At 39.3% G+C, this 24,321-nt stretch overlaps 1 long non-coding RNA gene across 1 annotated transcript in view; it reads right to left on the reverse strand.

Moving 5' to 3' along the window:
* The window catches only part of LOC148127414 (uncharacterized), a 148,696-nt gene extending 131,113 nt beyond the window's left edge, over positions 1–17,583 (reverse strand). Inside the window, exon 1 of the long non-coding RNA XR_015742371.1 lies at positions 17,399–17,583. This is a non-coding gene — a long non-coding RNA (uncharacterized LOC148127414). The remainder of the gene's footprint in view (positions 1–17,398) is intronic.
* Positions 17,584–24,321: the final 6,738 nt, after the last annotated feature.

Genomic DNA, 24,321 nt, shown 5'->3' on the forward strand with positions numbered 1-24,321 from the left:
ATAGTTATTCTCTTTTACTGTACTACATCTTGCTGTCAAATGTATCCCCAAGTACTTGGTCTTATTCATGACCTGGATTTTCAGTACATCTCCCAGTTCTTCCTTTTGTCTTGATAGCATATTCTTTGTCAAAATCTTTGTTTTGTCTTTATTTATTTTCAAATCAGCCACCTTTCCATATACCTCTATCTTTTCTATCAATTTTGATGCTGTTTCTAGTGGGTCTTCTAAAATGAAAACCAGATCATCTGCGAATGCTTGCGACTTAAATTCTTACTTTTTAATTTTCATCCCTTTTATATCCTTTTCTTCTCTAATATTTCTGTTTAACACTTCCAAGGTTAACACAAACAACAGAGGTGATAGTGGGCACCCTTGTCTTGTTCCTTTTCTTATATCAATAGAGTCTGTCAGTTCTCCCTCTATCATTACCTTTGCCATTTGGTTAAGATATATAGCTTCTATTGCTTGAATAATTTTTTTTTACCAAAGCCCATTTGTTCCAACTGTAGTAACATGAATCACCAATTCACATTATCAAATGCCTTCTGTGCATCTAAAAATATCAAAGCCATTTGTTTTTCAGGGTGTGCCTTGTAATATTCCAAAGTGTCCAAGATTACTCTCATATTGTCTTTTATTTGTCTCTTGGCAGAAATCCATTTTGATCAGGGTGGATAAAATTATTTAGGTATTTTTTAAGTCTTTCTGCCAACACTGAAGCAAAAATTTTATAATCTGCGTTTAGTAAGGAAATAGGTCTATAGTTCTTGATTTGTAATGGCCTCTTCTTTTGGGATAAGTGTAATATAAGCTTCTAACCATGATTTAGGTATCTTCTTCCTTAACATAACTTCATTCATAACTTCTAGCAATGGAAGGTTCGACGATTCTTGTAGCGTTTTGTAAAATTCTGCCAGAAGTCCATCTGGACCTGGTGCCTTTCCATTGTTTTGCTTCTTAAGTGCTTCAGTTAACTCCATCAGCATTATATTGCTTTCTAACTTTGTTTCAATCTCTTTGGGTATCTGGGGTAGATGAGCATTCTGTAAGTACTGTCTAACTCTTTCCTCATCAATATTCTCTTGTGTGTATAGTTTCCCATAATAGTCTCATATAATTTCCTTCTCTTTACTTCCATAGCAAACTTGGCCTTGATCATCTGTTAATTGCAATATTTTCCTTGATTCTTTCTCCTTTCTCAATTTATATGCTAACCATCTACCTGGTTTATTTGCATCTTCAAAATAGTTCTGTTTCGCACCTCTGATTTTCTGTGCTAGTTCTTCTTTTTCCATTAGTCCCATTTTATGTTTAATTATATCCATTTTTAACTTAAAATCCTTTTTCTCTGGCATTGTCTGTAGCTCTTTTTCAAATCCTTTATACTCATCCTCTAATTTTTTTTGAGGCTAGTCTTTTTGTGGTTTTTCTTTTCCTTGTATAGTCTGTTATCAAGCCTCTGGCATATGCCTTCATGTATCCCATACATTCTGCATTGATGTGTCTTCTTTTTTATTTTCTCTAAAGAAAGAGGCCAGTTCTTTCTCCATCCTCTGTATGAAGTCTTTTTCCTTTAATATAGTATTATTTAACATCCATCTAGATCTTCTTCTTTGTCTTTTCCATTTAATTGTCATTGGATTGTGATCTGCCCAAGTACTTGTTTCAATATTTATTTCTTGGATATTAGCTAACAATTCTGTTGACATCCAAATTGTATCTATTCTGGACCATGATAAATGTCTGTTTGAATAGAAGGTGCATTGTTTAGTCTTAGCATTTCTTTCTCTCCATGTATCTTTTAAATTTATTTCATCTATCATTGTGAAAAAAGATTTAGGGAGATTCTTTCTGTTTTGCTTTGTTGTGTTCTGTGCTGTATAGTCCAATTTATTGTCTACAATTCCATTAAAATCTCCCATCATAACTATATTAGCATAGTCCAGTTCGATTATTTTCATATATAGTTTTCTATAAAATTCTTCTTGATTGTCATTCAGGGCATAGATTGCAATCAGGAGTGTTTTCATATTATTGTTCATTATTTCCACCATTAGTAATCTTCCATCGTCGTCAGTATAGATCAATTTCGCTTTAATGTATAACAGCACTCCTCTTGCATTGTGTCAAAGTGAAGATTTCCCCTAATTTTGGCTGTATCAACATATTCTTTTTTAATATGTACTTCTTGTAGGCAGATTATACCAAATGTTAATTTCTCTAATTTATGGAAGGTTTTCCTTCTTTTAACAGCTGAGTTAAGAGATTCAAATCTTATTAACATCCATCTAGTTTCTTGGCCTTTTTCAACACTGTATAAAGACAGGCATATCATTCCACTGACCAAATATTCAAAACACAGTAAAAGGGGTGAAGTTAATGGTAAGATTGTGTAATGGTAATTTTTAAAATTTTGATGAAAATTTTGGATTGTGAGTGTTATGTCCTGAGGACTCTAGGAGTTCTCACTCAGGTCCATTCACTTTGCAGGGGCGTTCTCCCCTTTACCCATTGGTTGGTTCTCCCCAGCAGCCAGCTATAAAAGCAGGCTGCGGGGTCCGACCAGTTGCTGATCGCTGCGAGCCAGTTCCAGGCGTGGCAAGCACGGTCAGCCCTTTATTGTTATAATAAAGTATTGTTGCACTCATGCTCTGGTTCAGCCTCTCTTTTCCCAAACTTAACACTGGCGACGAGGGTGGGATGGCTACCAGAAGCACCATGCAACCGCTGAGTCACTAGCCGCCGATCCGCAGCCAGAGAGAGCGATTGGCGGCGAAAAGAGCAACGCTGATCCGCAGCCAGAGAGAGCGGTCAGCGAGCAAAAAGAGCAAACAAAAAGAGCAATCGCTGGTCCGCTGACAGAGAAAGCAGCCAGCAAGCAATAGAAGCGAACACTGATCCGCAGCCAGAGAGAGCGGTCAGAACGAAAAGTTAGAAGCGTCTGTAGCCGCTTGTTAGCCCAGCTACAGGGAAAGTGAAGCGCTGCGAGCGCGGCAGCTCATTGTTAGGCGCGAAATTCAAGCGGCTGTCATTTGAATTTCAAACCTAAAAGGCACAGCACGGTGCTATAGTCAAGTCACTGGCGCCCACACAGGCGTCAATTTAAACGCCACCAACGGCTGACGGCCAAGCGTGGCTAACCCAGAGAGAGAGAGGATTGCGAAAAGCCTCTCCAGAGCTGAAATCACTTGCCTGCCACAGGCACTAGAACATTTTTCTGCTGCCCAGAGAGATTTTTTCCACAGGTTGTTCTACCGGCCCCATCACCATGAACTCCAATCCAGTCTTCCCAGCGTTCAAACCGGATGAGGAGAAGTGGGAATCATACAAGAACCGTTTTAACCATTATATCGATGCAATTGGGCTCGCTGATGCTGGAGAACATCGGAAAAAATCGTATTTCCTGATCTACTGTGGAGCCATCGTCTTCTATACTGCCACAGCCCTCGTGGCTCCACGTGAGTTGAAAAACGTTCCTTGGTCAGAGCTACTTGAAATCCTCACTAACCACTATTCTCCCAGGCCCTCACAGATTGCCAGGAGATTCACCTTCCGTATGAGGAAGCAAGCGGACAAGGAAACCATTAATCAGTATATGGCCGCTCTCAGAACAGCAGCATTGCATTGTGGGTTTGGAACCTACCTGGAGGACATGCTCCTCGATCAACTAGTCTGTGGGGTCAAGGACCTACACCTTCAAAGGCGTCTCCTCGTGAAAAAGACCTCAATCTCGCACAAGCAGTCGAGGAGGCCTTAGCAGCAGAATTGGCAGCGCACTCAGCCACCGAAATCCATGGCCCGACTGCCAAGCTGACATCAATCCCAGTCCACTCCGAGGAGGTGGTAGCAGAGGAAGCCCTGAGTGATGAAAACGCGTCCACCGCCTCTCCAGCGACAGACGGCCGCAGGTAGGAGCCAAACAAGAAAACATCGGTCCACCCAAGCACATCACCCTGTGCCTAGCCTGTGGTGGATCTCATCTGAGGGCCACCTGCAAGTTTAAAGGAGCCACCTGCAATAACTGCCATAAAAGGGGCACATCGCGAGAGTCTGCCAAGCCCCTCAAAGCTCAACACAAAGGCACCCCCGTCTCACACTCGGGGCCGCAGAGGCAAGTATTGAACTGTCGCACACATCACCGTGCCAAACACACTTGCCACACTGTTAGTAAAATCTCTCTCTCCGTTTACTTAAAAGGTAAACCGTGCCGCATGGAGGTTGACACAGGGTCAGTGCTCTCAATTATCTCGTGGAACACCCTCAAGAGGCTCCAGCCCAGCCTATCAACTAGCCGGCTCCAGAAGTGCCAGTTTAGCCTGAAGGACTACCAGGGGAGGACCATTCCTGTAATTGGCAGAGGCAAGTTCCTTGTCAGTTTTAAAACTTTTAAAGGTCACCTACCTCTAGTGGTAGTTAACGGCAATCTCCCTACCTTATTGGGGCTCGATTGGTTTCCCCATCTCGGCCTAGGGCTAACAGGAGTCCATGCTGTCTCAACCTCAGACACTGACTCCTTATTCGCTGATTACTCAGATGTATTCAGCGATGAGCTGGGGTGTTATAACGGTACCCCAATATCGTTCTCAGTCGACCCCCAGGCAGTCCCAATCAGGCTAAAACCGCGTAGGGTCCCATTCGCTATTCGGCCAAAACTAGATGCTGAATTGGATAAACTATTAAAACAAGGGGTCATTGAGCCAACAGATTTCGCCAAATGGGAGACGCCCATTGTCACACTCCTCAAAAAAGACGGTAGCCTGAGAATTTGCTCGGACTACAAGACCACAATCAATAAGTTTCTACAAGTTAGCGCTTACCCAGTGCCCGTCATTCAGCATTTATTACACACTTTTGAACCTGGCAGCATTTTTGCCAAATTGGACATGTCTCAAGCGTATCAACAGTTCCCTGTTGACAACCAAACAGCGGAACTCCAGACCATTGTCACTCACAGGGGTGCTTTCAGATGCAAGCGTCTCCAATTTGGCGTAAGTGTTGCCCCAGGTATCTTTCAATCCCTCATGGAGCGGATTTTACAGGGCCTCCCTGGAGTAGTACCCTACTTCGACGACATCTTGGTCTCGGCCAGGGACAGACCCCAACTCTTCCAGAGAGTTCGAGCAGTGTTAGAGAGGTTCAGACAGCATGGCCTCAAATTGAAAAAAGAAAAATGCGCCATTGCCACTAGACAGGTGGACTTTCTGGGTTATAAAATTGACGCCTCAGGCATTCACCCCCTGGAGTCCAAGGTTAAGGCAATTCACGAGGCACCCACTCCAACCTCCAAAACTGAACTACAGGCTTTCTTGGGGCTATTAAACTTTTACGCATCTTTCTTGCCCCATAAAGCATCAGTAGCTGAACCCCTACACAGATTACTGGATAAAAAGTCACCTTGGCACTGGGGGCACAAAGATGACCATGCTTTTCACGCTGTGAAATCACTACTCACGTCAGAGGCGGTACTTATTCAATTCGACCCCAACCTTCCTTTAGTGTTGGCAGCAGACGCATCCCCTTTTGGAATTGGGGCAGTATTAAGCCACAGGCTTCCCAATGGCGCCGAGGCTCCCATTGCCTTTTTCTCCAGAACGCTCTCCGCAACAGAGCGTAATTACAGCCAGATCGATAAGGAAGCTCTAGCAGCTGTTGCAGCAGTGAAAAAATTTCACGAATTTCTTTTTGGCCATTTTTTCGAGCTGGTCACTGACCACAAGCCCCTCCTGGGTCTACTAGCTGGGGACAAACAGACCCCTCAAGTCCTTTCCCCTAGGATGACGAGATGGACCCTCTTCCTAGCAGCCTACTCCTACAGACTCATACACCGCCAGGTAAAACATTGTCCCACGCTGACGCTCTCAGCCGCTGTCCCTTGCCGGCCCGGCAGAAGACCCTGCTCCTGTCCACGCTATTTTCGAGGTAACACAATTGGACCTCCCCATCACTGCCCTTGACATTGCTGCTAAAACCAAGGCAGACAAAACGCTCGCCCAGGTGCTCGACTGGGTGAGGAGGGGTGGCCGGGTGGCAATGTTGAAAACAAATTCTCACCTTTCAAGACCCGCATGCAGGAACTGTCCAGTTTGCAGGGTTGTCTACTGTGGGGCACTCGAGTGGTCATCCTTACCTTACTGCGTACCCAAGTCCTAGAGGCGCTGCACGAGGGACACCCTGGCATCGTCAGAATGAAGGCATTAGCACGCAGCTACGTATGGTGGCCAGGCCTCGACGAGGACGTTGTCAGATGGGTAAGTTCCTGCAACATTTGCCAGGAATCCCGTCCTGCTCCTCCTATTGCCACCCCTACTAAATGGGAGAGCGCCAGCGCTCCGTGGTCCAGAATTCACATCGACCTGGCCGGCCCCTTGCATGGGAAGATGTTCCTAGTGGTCGTGGACGCCTATTCTAAATGGATTGATGTTGCACAGCTATCCACGACCACCACACAAGCAATCACCAACGTATTAACACGCCTGTTTGTTACACACGGGCTACCCGACTCCATTGTCTCCGACAATGGCCCGCAGTTCGCATCAACCGAGTTCAGCCGTTTCGCTGCCAACCTGGGTATCCGCCACATTTTCACAGCCCCATTTCATCCTGCCAGTAACGGATTGGCTGAAAGGGCTGTCAGAACCACTAAAGAAGCCCTGGCTAGGTTCAGTAAGGATGACTGGCACCACAAACTCTCGCGTTTCCTGATGAGCCAGCATTCAACTCCTTGTTCAGTCACCAACAAGTCCCCAGCTGAGCTCCTGATGGGCAGGCGTCTGAGGACTGTATTGGACAGACTTCATCCACAATACTGCCCTGACTCTCCCCTCGCTTCCACATCAGGGGTTAGACATTTTATCTTACAGGAGCCAGTATTCGCGAGGAACTTCGCTGGTGACCCCCTGTGGATCCCGGGCGAGATCGTGGCCATCACCGGACCAAGGTCGTATCGGGTCAGACTGGAGGACGGCCGGGTCTGGAGAAGGCACCTGGACCAGCTGCGTAGGTGCCTCAGCACCCACACTAACAGGGACCCAGAATCACAAAGCGACGGGAGGTCTCAGCATCAACCCCACATCCACATCCTTCCCGGCGACCAGTACACAGTCCAGAAAACCCGAGCACGGACAGCGGCGCCCAGACGGTGGACCAGCCTGATCCAGTCTACAGGAGCACGTCCCCAGTGACCAACCCTATGAGTCCCGGGCCAGCCCGAACCGAGGGGCATGTTGGTGACACTCACCCGGCTCTGCCTTCCCAGACAGACTCTGAGCGGACAGTCAGCGTTCCAGAGCTGCGCCGTTCCGGGCGCCAACATAAACCTCCTGCCTACCTCAAAGACTATGCGTGTTCGCATCTGGGGGAAGGGGTGTTATGTCCTGAGGACTCTAGGAGTTCTCACTCAGGTCCATTCACTTTGCGGGGGCGTTCTCCCCTTTACCCATTGGTTGGTTCTCCCCAGCAGCCAGCTATAAAAGCAGGCTGCGGGGTCCGACCAGTTGCTGATCGCTGCGAGCCAGTTCCAGGCGTGGCAAGCACGGTCAGCCCTTTATTGTTATAATAAAATATTGTTGCACTCATGCTCTGGTTCAGCCTCTCTTTTCCCAAACTTAACAGTGAGAATGTATTTTATCAGTAATATAATATGTCTATCCCTTAAACACAAAAGGAGAATACAGCCCTACCTATCAAAAGTAGTACCATAAATGACAGATTAGAAGTGAAAATAGGCAAGAAAAAGAAGAAGACACCTAAGAAAAGAAAACACCTATCCAAACTAAATGAATCCAAATCCCCAGGACCAGGTGGATTACATCCTGGAGTTCTGAAGGAGCTGTCAGCATAATCTTGGAACCATTGAACCATATATTCCACAGTTTCTGGAGTACTTGGAAGAGAGGTGAAGAGGTTCCCTTCTTCAAAAAAAAAAAAGGGGGGGGGGAACATGAGGAAACTACAAATTGATCAACCTGACATCGATCCTGGAAAAGATTATCAAGGTGTTTTGTAACAGTTAAACACAAGCAAAGCTGTTACTAAAGGCCCATGGGGCTTTGTCAAAAACAGATCATGCCAGAAATACTTTATTGACTAAATTATTAACATTAATATTAAGTGACTAAATTACTGGACCAGGGAAATGATGTTGACATAGTATACCTGGACATCAATAAGGCATTTGACATAGTAGACCACAGTACACTTCTTATTAAGGTAGAAAAAGGTGGGACAGACAGCATCATGTCTGTATTTGTAACTGGCTGACTAATCACACTCAATGTGTAGTCTTCAATGGAATTACATGGAGGGAAGCATGCAGTGAGGTACCTGAACTTTCTGTTTTAGGCCTACTACTCTTCAATATCTTCATAAACAGTTTGTATCAGACCTGGACATTTTTGAGCCTGTAGGCCACATCCAGCCCTTTGACTATCTTCCTCCAGCCCATGGCAACAGCAGTGGTGGCAGGGTTGGTGGCCCTGGGGGGCAGCAGTGGCCCTTTACATCTGTCCTTCCAAGGTGGCCCTTGGGGAAATTAATTACTCATCCCTGATTTAAATTAGAATTAGAATTTTTTATTGGCCAAGTGTGATTGGACACACAACAAATGTGTCTTGGTGCAAATGCTCAGTGTACATAAAAGAAAAGATACATTTGTCAAGGGTCAAGAATCATAAGGTACAACACTTAATAATAGTCATGAGGAATAGAAGAGCAACTTGTGAAATTTGCAGATGACACCAAACAGGGGGAATAGCCAACATTTTACTGATAGAAGATAGGCTCAAGATCCAGAAGGACTTGAACCCTGGGACCTATCCAACAAAATGTAATTCAGTGGTGATAAAAGTAAAGCTTTACACTTAGGCAAGTAAAATCAAAGGTATAGAATATAGAACTCAACAGCTGTGAGAGGGATCTAGGATTCCCAGTGGATAACCACCTAAATATGAACCAGCAAGTGTGCTGCAATTGCAAAAAAAAAAAGTCAAAGCAGTCCTAGGCTGCATCAACAGACAGATAGTATCAAGGTCATGTGAAGTGTTAGTATCACTTTATCCTGCTTTAGTAAGATCACACTTGGACAGTTTTGGTTGCCATGAGACAAAAAAGATGTTGAAACAGCATGCAGAGAAGAACAACAAAGAAAATTAGGGCGCTGGAGGATAAATGATGAATGTTTTCAAGACCTGGTTATGTCTAGTCTAATTAAGGGAAGGACTAGGGGTGACATGATAGCAGACTCCCAATATTTGAGGGGTTGTCACAGAGGAGAGAGGGATCAACCCATTCCCCACAACACCTTAGTGGAGGACAAGAAGATGGAAACTTATCAATGAGAATCCAACCTGGAACTAGGGAGAATTTTCCTGTCAATTAACCATAAAAGTGCTTGCCTCCAGAAGTTGTAAGGCCTCTATCACTGGACGTTTTAAAGAAGAGATTGCACAGCAATTTGTTCAGAATGATATAGGGCTTCCTCCTTGAGTCAGACTAGAAGACATCCAAGTTCCCTTCCAACTCTATTATTCTGTATTCTGATACCGAAACCTCTTATATATATATATTTTAAGACCATAACATATTAAAATATGGTTGGTATTATCAATGGTTTATCAGACAAGCCACAATGGAGAATATACTAAACCACAAGCCGTGATTATTAAACTACAGTTTGGATTCATGCTAAATGCTATGCCAAAAGTCTGTATTGTGTGGTAAAAATCCCAGAGGACAATGTTCCTAAAACAATCGATTTTTAAAAAAAGCAAATAAATTTCAGTGCAAGTTTGAAGTCCATGTTGGTGCAAACAAATATTTGTCTATTTTAACATACACAGTGATGGGAAATTGGGAACTTGGGGCCATTTGAAGACTTTGTTTCAAACTGGCATCACAGCAGAATAAAATCAGCTACTTAAAAAAATAAAACATTAAATAAACAAGATGATTATGCTTCACAAAGCAGGAATTACTTTTACCCATAGCCAGGTAGTCCTTCACCCAAATGTCTCAAAAAATGTCTCTCTCCCCTGGCAGTCTGGCATACTGCCTAGGGAATTCTAGGTCACTCATCTTAAAATTTCCAAAATTGAGAAACTTTGCTTTAAAGAAAGGTAGAATAAGTTTATGGTTGCACAGAAATTACAAAGAAATAGGAGGAGATCTTGATATTCCTCCATCAGCCAGATATTCTATCAATGGGGATCTTGTTGTCTCCCAAGCAATCTTTGGTTTGAATTTAAACTAAGATTTCAAGAGAACATGAGGAAATAGGTGCCCCAAAGGTGTTTTTTCAAGAGGCAACTGGACTTTTGATTTTTCTATGAAGACATCCAGTTGCCTCTTGAAAAAATGCCTTTGGGACAACAATGACTTGGATGACTGAGAATGACCATAGATATCAGGAAATTGGTTTAAACTAAGATTTCAAGAGAACATTGGGGAAAAAACTGAATAATAAAAGATGTTCAACAATGAAATAGGCTGCCTGGGAAGTGATGGACACATCTTCCCTACATTAAATGGCCATTTGGCAGGGATGTTGAAGTAGTAGTTGCCTCTGTTGGTCTAGGTCTCCAAATTTGGCAACTTTAAGACTTAAAATTGCCAAGTTTGGGGACTCCTGGTCTAGATGGTAGTCAAAATCCCTTCCTTCTGTGATAGGATCAATGTACCCAAAATTTTAAAATCTTTCCTCTTTTAGATGCAATTGCTATGACATTTTCACTTGAGCATAGTGCTGGAACAATGAATAAAAATATATATTGTCACAAAGATTTTTAATTGGGTTAGGGCATCTTAAAAGCTGTCCACCAAGGTCAGATGAGTAATCATCTATCCCAGTTTAGGGCTTACCCAGAGAGAACATCTCTAATTTGCACCTGAGAGTAAGGACGTAGTTTTATCCCTGTCAGTTTTGATAGTAGAAGCACACTACAAAAGTAATCTAGAGAGTGAGTCTAAGCATAGCTGCTGCTAGGAATGAAAGAAAACTAAGACCCATATAAAGAAAAAGTCAGACTGGCTGGAATTGAGGAACCAAATTTGGTTTTCCTTCTGCTTGTGCAATTTGACCAGTTTAGTAAAGCAGCAAAAATGGATAAAGTCAATGCCTTGGTAGCCATTTCTCTCCTGGAAAAGCAAGCATTCATGCACATATAATGATTATAGTGTTACATATTGGTATACAAAGCTATGTACTTAAATATATCTGTACAGTCATCCTCAACTTACAACCATTCATTTAGTGAGCATTTGAAGTTACAATGGCGTTGAGAAAAGTGACTTACAACTGATCCTCATACTTACAACACTTATAGCATCCTCACAATCTCAAGATTAAAATTTAGATACTTGGCAACCGGTGTGAATTTATTGTAGTTGGCGCATCCCTGGATCATGTGTCTTCCATTTGCAACCTTCCCAGAGAGCTTCCAACAAACAAAGTCAATGGGGGAAGCTGGATTTACTTGACATGCTTCCAAAGACGTTAGTAACTACACTAATCTGGACTTTCCATATAAATGGAATAAAGGTAAGAAATTTTGATCAGAGAAACATATTCAATGTTTCTTTAATGTTCCCTTTTAACAGAAGGAAACCATATGGTTTATTAATGCAAACATAATATTTTCTTGAGATCTTTGAGGAATGCAAGCAAGTGAATATCCAGTACCAAAATTCCATTGTTGTTTTCTCTTTGGCCAATTTGATTTTATCATGGATATTAATTGTTGTTAGAGGAATCCAAACAGCATGAAATCAGACTTCTCCCAACCATCTGCGGTTCTCAAAAATGAGAAATGTTCTCTGATAGTATTACAGTCTGTTTTGTTATAAAATTAGGTCTGTTTAAGAAAACTCTGGTCAACTCAAATTTGCATTTCATTTTTTGAACAAAGAATGACTTTGGTAGTAACCACAGTATCAAATAGTCAGATATATCCAATAGTTTTATTACTTTATTGCAGAAAAACTATCCAAATCATGTAACAAAAATAATGAACATGATTCATATTGTAACTCCAGCTCTTCTGTTTCTTCTTTTGAAAAATATAGAATTAAATATATTTAATTTGCCTCTTATGCTATATTTAAGCTAGCGCTCCATTTTCAGGTTTCTGTCAGGCTACAGAACTTTTCCCATTCACTCATCTAGAATGAACTTCTGAAAATGTATCCAAACGTATCACAAAGGAATTCTTTATTGAGATGAGACAATTCCTGTAGGAGTTCAAAGCATTGTCTGAGGTCTCTCAGGCATACAGGGATACATAAGGGAGTTTAGAACCACTTCCCTTATCTCGATGAGTATTTAGTGAAACAAAAGCCAATATGTTAATTCCTCCCCGCCCCTCTTGTTAGAACGAACTATTCAAGAGATTCCCGAAGTACAATCTCACTGTGGAATTTTTATGACCTTCTCATCTCCTGGTTGTGCCTCTCAGAGGTGATAGTTCTGGCCATCTGGCTTTTTTCCTTCCATCGTATCATGTGTGGGTTATACAAATTCAATATAAGATTAAATATATTCAGCTTACATCAAGAAAGGATTTCTTTATCAGCACCCCCCCCCCCTTTTCTTCTTCCACTGAAGAAATAACAGATACATGGATCTGACAATTTCTTTGAATAAAAGTTGGCTGCTAAATAAACTTCCCTTCCATAACCATTGTGAAAGTAGATAATCTTCAACCTTTAAAAAACCCCATGAGTTACTAGTTGTTTTCCAGACAAAATATTGACCATTAAGATTCTGAAGATAAGATTTTGCCGAAGTGCTAATTTCTCCCCTGTCACCTTCATAGTTTAAGAAACTAGGGAGGATCCTTCTCAGATGTTTGCTATGTTCCTTCTGCAGGCTCATCAATCTCTTTTGCCTAGTTGCTGCTTTCCATCCTGTCTCGCAACATCATTCCATTTCCATTACACTAACATATTCTAAGATCCAGATTATATTACAATATCTAACATATAGTTTTTATGTTAAAAATTGCAACCACGGGATGTCCAAAGCAATGAAGAGGGTAATAGAAGGAGAGAAGGTATGTCTAAGTAGTGGCTTCATCATTTTAGGTATTACTAAATGGAAAATGAACAAACCAAACAGGAGCTATTTCCCTATATTTGTATCTTTAAAGAAAGGAACAGAAAATATCTAACGAGACACTGAAATATAGTGCTTGTTTGTCCAGCTTGTTCTGTTAATAGAAAAACTAACAAATTGATTACTGTTCTGCAAAGTGCTTCTAAACAAGGTATTTGAGGTGGGAAGAAGAAAACAAACACCAGTAAAGACGTCATTTTCATGAGCTGTGTTGAAATTCTGGGAACATTTATTCACAACAACCCCATTTGGGATACAAGTTATTCCATTACAAGGTTAAAAGCATTGCATCTGAAAAACAAACAAAGTCTTGGAAAATAAAGGCAACCAAGTTAATAATCTCTGGCAGGTTGAAAAAAAAAAAGAGTCGTTTATCAAGGACAGCTTAAATTGATCCTGGCATTGGGGAGAATTATCTCTAAATGTAGGGAGCTCCTTTGCTTGTACCTTATGCCAACCTTGTAACACTATTGGGAAGCCTGATTGTTATAACTGTTGTTTGTTTACTATGACTACTATTATTACTACTAATCAGAAACAAAAACAATGTTATGAATGCCTTTTGTACATCTAGCACAAGAGCAGGCAATCAAAATGAGCTGTAAATCTGGCTGAACAAATCTATAAACATATAACCATTTTCTTTTAATTATCACGTAATTATCATTTTCTTTTAATTAATTATTAATTATCATTTTCTTTTAATTATCACGTAAAGAATTGAGAGTATAGCTTCCTGTCTCTTTTATGGGGAATGAAGCTTTAATATTGCCCAGCTTAAGTAGGCCATATGCAGGCAAGATTTCCATTTCCTTGCTGGTAATGGTTGACATAAAAAATAAACAATGTTCCTTGGGCTTCCCATAAATAACAGAAACTATAAGTGGTTCAGAGGAAGACATTGCCTAGATGTGAACTGTACAAATAAGATATTGTGTTTTGTTTCTTTGAATAGAGCTATTCTCTTGACCATGATTTTTGTCAATAGATTTCTACCCATGCAAAGTGACATGATTGTAAAAATGATTTCAGGTTCAAGACCTCAATTCCTTATGAATGCGATCAAGGATAGCTTCCTAGTGATAGCTGGTGATGGTGTTGTTTGCTGTTGGACTACAAAACTGATCCTAAATAGTCTCAACAATAGCCATCATTTATATCTGCAGAAAGTTCTTATTGAAAATATCACTTGCTTACTTATTCTGTTTGTCAGCTGAACCTTCTTGGACTGCTGTCTTCCATTGTTGGGTTTCAAGCCCAACAATCCATGTCTGTTAAAATAAGATACAATCCATTCCAGTAATGCATCTCATGAAACCAAAGTATACTGAAGATTATGAGAATTTAAGTCCAGCATAGTATTAATATTGGCATCCTGTACAGTGCTGAAGTAGTAGACCTGATATTTTTGTTATAATCTTGTTACACACACACATAGAAACACAGGAAAGTACTTTTGATTCATCTAGCTTGAATGATGTCAATTGACTCTCCTGAATGGCACACCAAGAAAATTGTATTTCTCACTGGATAATTAATAGATGAAACAGCTTTCCATATTTATATAAATATGGGCTGTCTTCCATATTTATATTCATGTTTGTAATCTGATTAGGGAATGTACATTTCTAACCAATTTTCTTGACCCATGGATCAAAATTTGTCTAGCAGTGCAAGAATGGACAGTTTTCATGCTAGAGAGAAGCAATATGTCAACATAGACCAGGACCCTTCCAAAGCCATCAAAAGGATGGTCAAAAATCCCTTGATTCAGAAAGAGGAGAAAAGAAATCAATTTTCCTAAAATTTAACCCTTGAGCCCAGACTCTGTCTACCACAATGTATACCTGCCTTCATTCTTGCCTGCAATAAAGAGATAAATCTTGCACCTTCCTTGAACCTTCTGCCTAATAAACCAATTCCTGATAAGGGTATAAATTTTCCAGAGAGCCAAAATTTACTGCTGTCTCACACAACAATTTTGTTTTAAAGAGAACATAGGAAACTTATACCAGGAAAGGCCATCCATCCAACTCTCTAAGTATTGGCTATTCTAGTAACTAGTAACTTCTCTAAACCTTTCATCTTCCCTTGAGATTACAGGAATTAAACAGGGGTTTTCGGCATCAAAAAACTGTGTTCTGCATTTGAGCTGTGCCCCTTCACTTAATGTCACAGTACAACATTACAACAGCCACAGTAAATACTGCACAGGAGTATAATTTATATCCACTAGCACATTTTCACAAGTAATAGGCTGATTTTCTATTTCCAAATTAAAGGCAAGTCAGATTTATGTGTCTGGGAGATTTTGAGAGCCTCAGATTTGCAAGATCTGAGGCTGATTTCCTTGAAGAAGTTTTTGTCAAGAGAATCCAGGCTTAGAATTTGAAAACTTAGTTATATGTCATTGCAGAATCTGAATTGACCCACCATTCACTCAAATCAATTTTCTCTTTGAGAAATTTCCACTAGAGAAACCAAGAATTCAACCAAATAGTAGCATCAAATTTTTGAGTTTGTAGCTTGCAAATGCTTGCAAGATCACAATACTAGAATGCTTGGAATTACTTGAGCGTCAGCTTATAAGTATTGTTGTTGTTAATCTTATGCATCTAATAATACCAAATGCCATGACCCTTGATAAGAAGCAGACAATTATGGGCCAATATTAAAAAACACATTATGTACAAACACAAATATAGAACAATATGATAGTTCAGGAAGGCAGCAGTGCCAAAACTGTGATAAAATTATTATTGTATTACTATTAAATATTTTCAGAAATAACTTTCTTTACTCCTTTGAGTAAAGAAAGATGCTTAGTGAATTAGAATGGAAATCAAATTTTGTATGTTCTTATATTAAATGATGAACATCCCAATATGAAAATGAAAGATTGACATTTTAATTAGATCAGTGATGGCTTACCTTTTCATCATCGCATGTGAAAGTGCATGAGTGTGCACACACATGCCTGCACCTATAATGCAATGTGTGCGCAACCCTGCCCCCTGCACATGCATGCACTATCCCCCACAGGTGCCCCATGTCTCTGTGCATGCGTGTGTCTCCCATGCATGCCCCATCCCCCACGCATGCACAGCAGATATCCGACAATCAGCTGGCTGGTGGGAGATGTGCACACATGTGCAGTGGACCTGATCTGGGGCAATGGCTCACGTGCCGGCAAAAATGGCTCCGCGTGCCACTTCTGGCATATGTGCCATAGGTTCTCCAAAACATAATTAGATGATAGATAGATAGATAGATAGATAGATAGATAGATAGATAGATAGATGACATATGAAAATAGGGTGTGCCTCCAAAGAAATTGTTCAGAATGAAAAAGAATATATACAAAGTGTGTATGTCTCTGTCTCTGTCTCCCTCTTTCCTCTTTCCTCTTTCTCTCTCTCTCCCTCACTAGCTACTTATCGTCCATCCATAGTTTCTTCACACATCTTATGGCCAGTACATGAGCACAGTTTAGCAAGACATTGGGAACAACAATAGAAGCTCAAAATGTCATTTGCTCAGAGAGAGAAAGCAGTTAGCCAAGATGCAAGAGCTAGACAGACCAATCTGAGCATACCCTGGATTGTAAAGGAAAGCCTACAACTCAATGCTATGCTCAATATGGATCTAAAAATGCCTGGCATTAGAATAGAATAGAATACTTTATTGGCCAAGTGTGATTGGCCACACAAGGAATTTGTCTTGGTGTAAATACTCTCAGTATACATAAAGAAAAGATACATTCGTTAAGAATCAAGAATCATAATGTACAACACCTAATGATAGTCATAGGGCACAATCAACAATCAAATCATACTAGGAAACAGTCAATATAAATCGTAAGGATACATACGTAATTATACAAAGTCAAAAGGATACCAAACTTTCCTCAAGAACTCAGCAGGACACCAGAAGTCAGTTCAAGACATTCCACACAAGTGACCATCATGCACAAAGTTGATGCACTAGGCATCAACTTCTTGCATAGAAGTTTCTGCATAGGCTTTAATCTCCTCAGCCAGATAATCACAAGGACTGGATATGGATACAGATTCAAGAGTAGAACTATCATGGGCCAACTTCTCTTCGTGGATGACATTAAGTTATATGCTAAGAGCCTATGAAATATTGACCTGCAGTGAGGACATTGGGAAGTCATTCAGACTGGAGAAGTGTGGCCAGATGGTAGTCAAGATAGGGAAGGTAATTAAGACTGATGCGGTGAATCTACCAATGGGTTACACAGTAGATACACAGATCAGTTACAAGTACCTTGGTATCCTTCAGTCATATGGGAACCACAATGAGAAGGTAAAGAAGACAGCAACATCCACGTATCAGCCAGCTCAATAGGAAGAATAACATCCGTAACATCCACATGTAAGCCTTGCCTTTCATCAGAATTCCTACCAGTAGAGTGAGCTGGCCAAAGGAGAACATGGAAGCTGCTAAAGATGAATTGCTGAGAGAATGCCTGAAGTAGCAGCAGACATGGGAGGAAGTTGAAGCAAAGGAAATGTGGTGGCAAGATAAGACCTTGCCAACTGAGGTGGCAGACAATGGAGAAATCATAACAATGGCGAGAAAAGGTTGGGCTAAAACACATTAATGAGGCACTGAGCACAAGAACAGGCCCTAAACACCAGATCCACAGAAGTAGGATTCAACCACATTAGACTGGACCCAAGGTGCAGACTATGCAAAAGAGACATCAGAAACAATCCAACACATACTTCAAGGCATAAGATGCAGGCAGAAACCACATACATTGAACGGCACAAGCAAATAGCTGGCACTGGGCACAGAAAAGACAAAATCATAGAATATGGCCAAAGTACATATTTAATACTAGGCTTCCTTTTAGACATTCTGCAAAGTGTTGCTTTTACCACAGGCCAGTAATGAATACAGCAGATCATCTGGGCTACTTACCTAATTCCACTCTGCAAGGCAATTGCTAAGGTGAAGTTCTGAATTTCAAAGAAAGAACTGAACATCCTATTTCGTCTAAGGTTTTCACTGTAGTTAGTGGCAACTTAATCTTTTGATGAGAACAGTGCAAAATACGATTCCTTCTTCTTCCATGAGTAAAACTGTCTACACTGGATATTTTTTAAAAAACATATCTTTTCTTGGGTATTGAAAAAAAACTTATTTTATAACTTTTGAGGAATTTTCTATAACTCCCAATATTTATTTTATTATTCTTTTAGAATTAACATCATTTTAATAACTTCTGTCATCCAGCCATTTTTTAAAGACATGGCAATAGTTTAAAGTATTTCCTATGGTTTTACTTAACATTTTTATCACAGTGAACAGAATGTTAATTTATCTGGGAAATCATACAAGTAATCTGACAACACCACAAGATTATGAAAGAGGATTTCAGAGTCAATACTCATTGGAGAAAATATAGAAAATACATCCAACATGATTTATCATGTACTAAACTCAGATCATTTCCAAATCCCAAAACCAGAGCAGTGATTGATCTGACTTAGCCATTTGAATCTGCTTCAAATGGCTAAGTCGGGTCAATCACTGCTCTGGTTTTTGGATTTGGAAATGATTTGAGTTTAGTACATGTTAAATCATGTTGGATGTATTTTCTATATTTTCTCCAATGAGTATTGACACTTCAATTCAATATGCTCAGTTCAAAATTGAAACAGACTCACATATAAAATAATCTGTTGAGGATGATCAGTCTCTTTCTTTGGAGATTTTAAACAAAAGAGCAAGAATATTTTCTTAGATATAAAGGCATAAATCCATAAATTAGATTTCTGTATCACCTTTCTGAGAAAAGGCACTGGGAAAAGAACTTAGAATGCAATATGTAAAAGAAAGCAATTGATCCCAAATGACATATTTCTACAGTCAATGTTTTCTCATTTTTCCATCTAATGTCAAAATAGACAAGATAGTCAGACAACAACTAGCTTTCTGTTAATGTGAACAATGTGAAAAGAAAGGATTAATTTCCACTCTTCCTGTGCCTTGCAAATGTTGAACATTCTTGCAACCAGATGGGAATTATGGCCTTCCATTCTTCATTAACCAGCATTAGAGTTGAATTGTAGGCATTCATTGAAACCAGGAGGAGGTGTGCCAAGCAGGATTGGGGTTGGGTTGGACGTTAGAACCCAGAGAATAAGTCAGAAGCTGGAGCCAATAAAAAGAACTCTTTTCCAGAAAAAGTTCTTGCTTGAAATGGAGATTTGTATTGCTTTTCAATGCTGAGGACAGCCAGTAGGCATATTGTGTGGGAAAAACATCTCCATACCTGGCTTGTTAAACCATTACTGACCACAAAATGTTCCAGTGAATTCTTCTTCACACTGAGAACTTAGGCAAAGTATAATTCTATAAGCAATATAAATTTTTATTAATTTGTAGACATATATAATCTTACCAAAGAAGATATAATGTTGGTCCCTTTATTGTCTGAACTAAAAGACAATATGGCTTCCAATACCTACGCTGAAGTTGAATGAAAAGGCAGTAGAAGCTGAGATAAACATATCTAACACACGTCCTTTCTCCTATTTTCTCCAAAACAACAACCCCATAATGTGGGTTTGGCTGAGAAAAGGATTGGTCAAAAATCACTCAGCTAGTTTTCATGCCTAAGGAGGGACTAGAACTGACAATTTCCCGCTTTCTAGCTTAGTATCTTAATGTCTACATTAATTGGTGTTCTTATTCACTTTTCTTGCTTCCTTAGACTATTACTCAGCTGTGGAAATATATTAGCATTGTGATTTTCTTCAACATTTCTCAGGACAATGACCAGGGATATCAAACTTGCATCATCACAGCGGCGTCATGTGACATATCATGACTTTCCCCCCCTTCGCTACACCGAGCATTGGTATGGCCAGTGTGTGATACATCTGGCCCACAGGCCAAGAGTTTGACAGCTCTGATGTAGACAACTGGTTTGCTGCCAATATATAGTCCAAATGGCTAGCTGTTAAGAAAAGTAAACCACTTTGTTACTAATCTTCTTTCTCTCTCTCTTACATGCTTTTCCATTCTTTTATTCTACTTCTAAAGACAAAATAACTTCTCTTAGATTTCCTCCAAAACATAGGGAATATATTCAGTTTTGTGACATGGAGTTTTGCCCTGCAAGAACAATTAGGAATGGACTGTGGATTAATTCTGATAATCCACAAAATAAGCCCTTTACCTGCAACTCAATATACAGCCAGATGCATTGATTTCTTTCTTTCGCAGAAAAGCACGAAGGGTGGATTCTGAGAATATACACTAATTGTCACATTGCTGGATGCAAAATATAGCCCTCTGAATAAAGAAAGGGAATACAGATAGTCCTTGACTTACAACAATTCATTTAGTGACCATTTGAAGTTACAACAACGCTGAAAAAAAGCGACTTATGATTTCATGCTTATAACTGTTGCAGCATCCCCATAGTCATGCAATCCAAATTCAGATGCTTGGCAACTGACTCATATTTATGACTGTTGCCATATCCCTGGATCACATGATGCTCTTTTATGATCTTCTCACAAGCAAAGTCAATGCAGGAGCCTGATTCACTTTGCATCCCTGTTATTAACGTAACAACTGCAATGATTCACTTGACAACGGTGGCAAGAAAGGTCATAAAATGGGGGAAATTTCACTTAACAACTGTTTCGCTTAGCAACAGAAATTTTGTCAAAAAGTTGAGGCTACCTGTATATTTATTTCTTATTAGAGAAAAAAATAAAAATAAAAACCCCACATTTGCCCTTGGTTTATGACTGTTTTCTGTATTGCCAAATTGGAAAGTTGTATGAACTTTGTATCAACTGAGAATGAAGCTTTTTTCTTACCAGACTTATGCTGAATTGTCATGTATACTTTTTGTGTTTACAAGAGAACATTTGGAAGTCGGTATCTGATGAGTGACAAGGTAGCGCTTCGGTACATAGAGGAAAATGGTTGCTGAGAGATGTGTTTATTTCAGGAGCTCATTCATGCCATTAAATCTGGTAGGAGGATTTCAACTGCTGCCCTCAAGTGGAAATGACTGCTATTACATCCAGGAAAGGAAAATACAATTTTCACTGCAAAAAGTATATAGGCCACAAAACATTTTTGTAAAAATTACAAAATTATATATTGACCACATATAATAAATTAAAGTTATCCCACATATAAGAATTCCAAATATGGCCTTGTTGTATTTTTAAAATTATGAAGAAGTCTTTTGAAAATATATCAATGGATTTTCTCCCCAAATGTCTGTTACTTTCACATTTACCATCATTGTCCTCTAGATTTAGTGATCATCTGATTCCAGAATGACTCTGGGTGCTTTACACTAACTTAAACAAATACATTTTTTAAAAAATCCACTTTTTAAATACCATGAAACAGTTAGATTGAATCATCAGATGTGATAGGAAGTAATTTGTTCATATATTCCTCCATTTGTACAGCTGCTCATTTTAAGCAGCATAATCTTGGGCAGTTCACAAGTAATATCCCAACATCCAAATATACTCTAGGTTATTAGAATTTTACAGTCATAGACCAGAGACCAGAACAAATAAAAACACTCAATTAGTTCATTTACTTTATTGTCATTGCACCTCATACAACGAAATCAAACACCATCTTCAATGTATATCCTTCACACTCCACACATTGAACCGAAAACCTGCAACACCACACCAAAACTGCACTATATAGTAGAATTCAAAAGAGTTACTACCCTGGGATAAAAGCTGTTTTTCAACCTATTTGTTGTGCTTGTTTTTAATATTCTGTACTGTCTGCCAGATGGTAATATTTCAAAAAAAGGGTGCCCAGGATAAGATGGATCTTTGAGAATATTTTGAACTTCCTTAAGGCAGTGGCTTAAAGCTCTTCCAGAGAGGGGAGAGGGCAACCAATGATCTTCTGGGCAATGATATTAACCCTCTGGAGTGTTTCCTATCTGCCACTGTGCAATTAAATATACAGTATACAATTAAATAAGTAATAAATAAGTATACAATTAAAAATTCTAGAATAAAATAATAAATAATGGATAAAATCTATGATAAAATCCAGCCTGCCAATTATACATGGTCTAACTATACTAAAATCACAATCCATAAACTGAGTGGCCCGTAGTCAGTTTATTACCAAAAAGGAAAGGAATAAGTAGTGCAAAGGATTTGCCGCATTTGTTGTATAAAATAACTATGGTGGGTTTGACACGAGTTTCCAATGAATCCCTAGTGCTGTTAGGCTATTATATTTACATATGAACATTAAAATTAAAAGTCTTCTGGATTCATCCTGTTCTTTTAATGATCAATCAGATCCCTTATTCTCAGTCTCAAGAATCTGCTACACAGTGGCACACTGCTACCAAACATAAAGAGTGAATAAGACTCTATCCTTAGGGGAAATGTCCTTGGTAATTCCCACACTAACCCACTGTTTTGATCCAGTTGGTTATCAGTATTTGCACTGGCTATTTACTTGCAGTCCAAAAAATGAGAACAAGCCAAACCCAGTTACCTCCTCTTTTGTTGCTCTTCGGTTGTATGCATTGTGACAAGGGAGAGAAAACATCAAGGTGTTGTGACATTGTAACATTGCTACCATTTTAATGCTACTAGCATGCAAGATAAAATTCAAAGTAGCCATAAGGATTTAGATTATTTGTATTTTGGGGCATCTTCTAGACCAAATGCCTATTTAAATCTGAATGATTAGTTCCAGATGTGGTTATTATACTAGATTAGTTCTTCAGAAAGTAATTATTAAACCATCTGTTAAGCAATGGTAATATCAAAGCATGCCAAAACAATGTTAAAAATACAGGTCAAATAACTAGAGATGTCTCTTTTGCACATGAAAACACTGAGGTCACAGCACCTTGGTCTGTATTTTTATTTATCTTTGTATTTCTTTTACTATTTTTTTTTACTTGCTATTGCTTCAGCTGTTGATAATTCTGGGAAAATAACTTTTTTTTTTTACTTTTTAAAACAGATGAAAATCTGCTCTATTTTATCACCCAGCAGAGTATGGAATGAAATCAGACTCTGGAGTTGATGAAAAGTACTGAATGGATGAATTATCACTCTTGATTCAAATCTGTCTTGCATTTTACCTGAGGAAATTGAGAGTCGGCTTAGTTGAGTTTTGGAAAGAAGAATAATGTTAACCATAAAAAGTGAAGCAAATACACCTGTAAAGTGATAAAAGTAGTAAGGTTTGTTTATCCTGGGTACCACACTTGAAGAACTCCGATTTTTTTTAACCTCAATATGCCAGACAAAATTTCTGCAGGTACAACATTTAAATCCAATGATGGGACAAGCCTATCTCTTTGATTTCTGCAATTATAAATAAGTGTTATAGAATATCACCCATTAAAAATCCTCTATGTAAGAAACTAAAGAATGCATATTTGCATACTTTAAAAATTCCAAAAAATTAATTTAAGGAGTAAAATATACTATAAACCTGCCAAACTTGATGATATGAATGTGACCTTTTGAAGTTTGCAAGTACATATTTTGAAACAATTGTTTTCCAAACTTTTTAGCAAGCAATTCATAATGCATTATCTAGTGTTCTTTGCAAAATATATTTACTTACAGCCCCCAACATTACTGCTTGTAAAAAAAAACACACCACAAAACATGACCATAAATTGGAAGACAGAAAAAAAGAAAGAAGGAAGGAAAGAAAAGAGGGAAGTAGAGAGAAAAAGAAAGAAAAGGAGAGTAAGAATGAATGAATGAATAAATGGGAGGGAAGGAGAGAGAGAAAGAGAGTGAGAATGAATGAAAGAAAGTGGAGAATGGGTGAAAGAAGAAAAGGAGGGGGGAGGAAAGAAGAGAGACAGAGAGAAAGAAGAAAGAAAGAAAGAAAGAAAGAAAGAAAGAAAGAAAGAAAGAAAGAAAGAAAGAAAGAGAAAAAAAGAAGTGACCTTTTCAATGGAAAACATTTAAAGGCAGCTTTCAGTACAATATTGCTTTTATCTAAATGATGTTGTAGCTTAGAAGGCATCTGGATGCAATATGAATGTAACATTGTCTTAACATTTAAAAGAAAACAGTTTGGGGTTATACTTCCCCAGTTCCAATCAATACATGATCTGTGAGTTTTTACTGAATATATCTGCGCAAGTTTTTCAGGTAGCATGGAGTTATCATCCTGTTAAATAAAAG

The sequence above is a fragment of the Pseudonaja textilis genome, chromosome 2 (assembly GCF_049901715.1).
Source record: "Pseudonaja textilis isolate UNSWEBS1 chromosome 2, rPseTex1.2, whole genome shotgun sequence".
NCBI lineage: Eukaryota > Metazoa > Chordata > Lepidosauria > Squamata > Elapidae > Pseudonaja > Pseudonaja textilis.